The sequence below is a fragment of the Paralichthys olivaceus genome, chromosome 8 (genome assembly GCF_024713975.1).
Source record: "Paralichthys olivaceus isolate ysfri-2021 chromosome 8, ASM2471397v2, whole genome shotgun sequence".
Taxonomy (NCBI): Eukaryota; Metazoa; Chordata; class Actinopteri; order Pleuronectiformes; family Paralichthyidae; genus Paralichthys; species Paralichthys olivaceus.
The window spans coordinates 15,192,352-15,197,082 of NC_091100.1; the positions used below are offsets into that span (position 1 = coordinate 15,192,352).

The 4,731-nt window shown below is 39.3% G+C and overlaps 1 protein-coding gene across 4 annotated transcripts in view; it reads right to left on the minus strand.

Moving 5' to 3' along the window:
• ntn1a (netrin 1a) overlaps positions 1-191 on the minus strand; it is a 60,634-nt gene extending 60,443 nt beyond the window's left edge. For 2 of the 4 annotated variants that reach the window (XM_020083750.2, XM_069530284.1), the window contains exon 1: positions 51-191. The gene's annotated coding sequence lies outside the window, so the exon portion shown is untranslated. The remainder of the gene's footprint in view (positions 1-50) is intronic. The other 2 variants (XM_020083751.2, XM_069530285.1) reach the window with 1 other exon arrangement.
• Positions 192-4,731: the final 4,540 nt, after the last annotated feature.

Below are 4,731 nucleotides of genomic sequence, written 5' to 3' on the forward strand. Positions count from 1 at the left end.
ATCATCAATACAAAGGGTTTGTAAAAAAAATCTATAAAAACTTTTTTTACCTGAGAAGAATTTAAAAAGATGGATACTTTTCTCTATCACTGCTCCTCCTGTTTTTGTTTGTTTCTTCAAATCTCCTGCGTAAAAAAAGAGGAGCGGCTGGATTTAAGAGTCGCTGGTGTCCTAATAACAAGTCCCACTCCTCCTGCCGCTCTTTTCACAACCTCTCTCTCTCTCTCTCTCTCTCTCTCTCTCTCCCCCCCCCCCCCCCCCCCCCCCCCCCCCTCTCCCGCCCTCCTCGGATCAGATCTCGCTTGGCACTGCTTTAGGTCAGCTCATCTTGAAGAGGGGGTGACACCAGGGGCGGAACAACGACATCCACTGGTGGCGAATCGGTGAGAAGATTGACGCACGGAGGGGGGGGGCAAATTAGGCCCAATGGTAACAAAAAGAGACACAACAACAACTTGGGTAAATATTGATCGTGTAGTTTCATTTTCCAGCGTGTGAATAGAACATGAAGCAAAAACAGTTATTTAGTATATTACAGAAAAATTATAATTGTACCTTCCATGGTTTGCTATTAAATGATGTGGTGGTAGGTAACCCACGGGCAACAGCTGCAAAACTATATTATAAGGCAGAAAGTTTTGCAACATCCTGGTGATAAATGTGAAACCACACTGTCACTCCTCAATAAGAACGTGATTTGGAATGTGCAGGGACCACTAAATCTAACTGCAGGGGCCAATGTAAAAATGTGATCTATATACCAAACACAAGTTTAAACCAATGGGATGTTAGAGGACGTGTATACTCAAGTAGGTTGTCATTAGTCACATAAATGATATAAGTAGACCTGCTATCCATCAGCTAATATAGGCGTTGATGGGAATCCTTTAAAATAAGTTGATCACAGACAATCCTCTTGTGATGTGACTCATTGTGGAGTTTACTGTCTCCAATCAGAAAAAACCCAAACTGCAAGACAGTTTTAGGATTTAATCTATTAGGTGCCAGTTCTATGAAAACAAACCCAAAGCTTTAAACTTACATGCAGACGACACTAAATCTTGAAAATGAAAACATTTGCGCACCAAATATGACTTCGCTCCTCTGCAGGACTCATCCCTTGGTGCTGTGCGCTCCAACCTGGCGCAGCTGCTGCTCCAGCAGACCTGTTGCATGCTGGCAGCACAAGTAACAGCGCCATCTTGTGTCCAGAGGAGGAAAAGACAGCTCAGTGAAGTGCAGAGGACAGCATCTTTTTACTGTTGGCTATATTCTCCCGGGCAGTGAAGGCATGACGACATTTATGCAATGATAATGGAGACAGTTGTCTTCTACAGGTCTAATTATTAGAAACTATACCTAGATCTGTCCACTTCAATTCTGACATTTCCACTGAGCAGGGTGAAGGAGATGTTTGCAACCTATTTGTTTATTTCATCCACCAAGTGTTATCTGATACACTAGAATATAGTCATTTGTAGAATTTGTAGAATCTACTTCAACAGTTTAACATTTAAATTCAATGCACCAGAATAGAGTGGCACTCATAATTTCATTGTATAATGACACATTTGTATTCTATTTTTTTCTGTTCTATTTCAGATAAGGGCTGTTTGGTAGATGTGAGCAGTGAAGGTGAGACTGGGCGTATATTATGGTTAAACAACTACTGTCACATGTTTTTAACAAAAATAATCTTCCTTAAATCATAAATAGCACTAATACGTTTCATTTCACAGAGCCTTTCTATATGCTGAAGGACACCTACAAAACTAGTGTCTAATAGATTTTGTCTGCAAAAGGAATCAGGAAGGCACAGTCACTCTTAGAAACTCTTATCAACAACAATAATCCTCATCTTTGGTTATATTTGTTTTCATATTTCTTGATGATGATGAATATTATCAGTCCTGCAGTCACTGCTCAGCTTTTACCCATTTGCTTTATATCTGCTCAAACATGGAAAGAAGAATAAGAGATCTGCTGCTCATACATGTTTGCCTTCTGGTGAGTAAACTGTACAGGGTTGAGTTAAGGGCAACCGGAGATAGCTGATGTTAACAAATGACCTAACCCGCTGCAAAACCATACAAACACAGCAGTTGCTATGGTCTAATCTGATTTTATGAAATGCCATGACGCCCCTTATCTAGAAATCATCTAGAGGAAATCAAGTAAGAGAAGTGAAATTAGAAAATAAACTAAATCTGCGTTGAAGTCTTTACAACAAAAGAAACAACTTTTGGACCGTCTGCTGGTTTTTTTTCAGAGACACATGTGTCCTTGCAGACACCGCGAGGAGACATATAGAAAACATGTCTATATTTAGTAAAGCTCCAAGTTTGCAAATGGAGACAGAGCATTTATTGTCAGTTTATTCGCCCCTCATTTTTCTTTTGTTCTTTTAATTTCAATAAGTCTGTCTTTTTTTAATCAGATTTGCAACTCTGAACACTTATTTTTCTTTGTCCAACTTTGTCTATGGTCCTGTTCTTTGTCAACCTCTTCCCTAACTTCAGTAACAAACTCCCTCTACTTGTGTTTTCCCTCAGTTTCATTCTGGTTTTACTCTCATTCAGTCAAGAAAAAAACAAAAAACTGATGTTTCTGGAGTCAGCAGGAGCCAATTAGAAACAAGTAGAGATGGAGAGAAAACTCAAGTACAGAGATGAAGACGTTTGCTCTGAGAAACTCTGTGTGTCCAGCAGGTGGAGACAGAAAGGGTGACTGCTTTCTGGAATGATGGAGGAGACAGAATCAACCAGACCTGGGAAAGAGAGACACAGGTCATCACATTCACCTCTGAAAAAATGTGACTATGATGTATTTAAAGTCAGAGTGGGAGATCCGGTGGTCTGTGACAGAGTAGGAGGGCACCACCGAGCTCAAAGCTCTGCAGAAGCTCGACAGAAGAGGAGTTAGGTCATCCTCCAAAAAGTGATAGGATCACATGTTTTAATGGTTATCAGTGAAGAACAACAAGACTTTGGACAACTCTGTCAAGCTGAGCCAGAAAGAAGAGGAGAGCATCAGGATGAGTGGAAATCCAAACCTTACAGCTCTGGTAGATCAGTGTGAGCTGTCGGCAGAAGAGACGAGCGTCGAGAGAATGCAGGAGCTCCAAAGAAAGACCCTCATAGTTTTTGATGGAGGAGAAACAGAAAAATCCAATAAGAGCCACTGAACACTGAGCTTCAGTCACCTGATCATTTTGATCTGTATTTGTTGGATTATAGCAACTTGTTTAAGTTTGAAATTTAGAGTACAACGAGGAAATATAACAAATATTCTCTTTTTTCAGGAGCAAAGATGAGAAAAGATGAACAAAAAGGAAAGGAGGCAGAAAAGTGATTGAGGAAATAGATGAGAGGAAAGACAAAGAGGTAAATGACAGAAATGAGAAAGAAAACACCCTTTCTCTTCTTCAACTAAACCTAAACACAAACCTGTGTTTTTGACATTCCTTATAGTAAAAATCAAAGATTAAAGATTACATTGAATATTGAATAAGATCCCTTGAACCATCTTCATTTAGAAACCACATTTTTAAGTGAGATCGTCAAACAATTTCTGTAAAGTTTTATTGAAAGTAAGTAGGTTGAAGTTTTCTGAGCTGATAATACTGTTCATGTTGACTGTCACTGTTGTGTTTATCTTGACACCACATCTCCCTCCCTTCATGAAGAGAAGGGGAATTCACAGTCACAAGCGTATGAAATGTAAATCACAGGCAAAGCAGGAGGGGGAAGTAAGGTCGGTGTTTCCTTTACAGAGGGGGCTGCAGAGAGAGCACATTGATATAGATATAGATATAGGTATCCCAACCTTTACAGCAAATTAAGACAAACGATGACTTTATTCTTGGATAAATAAATACTTTATTGATCCAGAGAGAATGCACAGATTAATATAAACAAACAGATAGCAGATGGATGTGAGCCACTTCAGTCAATGATGTGATGTGGATGTGAGCCCATTTGGAAAATTACAAATGTTGCCAAATATCCCAAAACAAATTTGGGCCACCTTTGGCAACTTTGGTTGACATGCTGTATTGCTATGGCTTACTTGTGGCACAAATCTGGCAAACAGGAGCGGACCACTGAAGTTCCATCATTCCATCCAGTATGTGGGCCAGATGTGGGACATGGGCCAAACCTGGGCTCAAACAATTTTGCTATTTACTCCATTGAATTTCATCTGCTTATGCAATTATTGGCACAGAATAAAAGCCATTATACAACAGTTTGCAATTTACAGTAATACACTGAATGCATTTACAATCATTCGCTACATTAATGGAACCTGACATTTTTATTTTATAGCTGAATACAAATATTAGAAAACAATAATTGACACTGATTTTTGCAAAAGAGGATTCTGGACATTTGGTTAAAATAAAGAAATGCAGTGGACCTGAGGCTGGGAAATAAACCAATAAGCCTATCAATAATCATCACAATATCTATATGATCAATAGCATTTAATAATATAATTTTTTTTAAATAAGTGGCACCACTAATAATGAACAAAGCCTCAGCATCTGATTCTAAACAAAGACACTTTACTCACGAATGTGAAAACAAACATGTCAAACAGATGACTTCCTTTTAGGGGCCAACATCCCTTCAAGATCCACATGCAACCTCTCCAAACACGCATGTAGAAACACACTGGCACGAACATAACTACACTTCCCACGTACATGCACACGCACGCACGCACGCACAC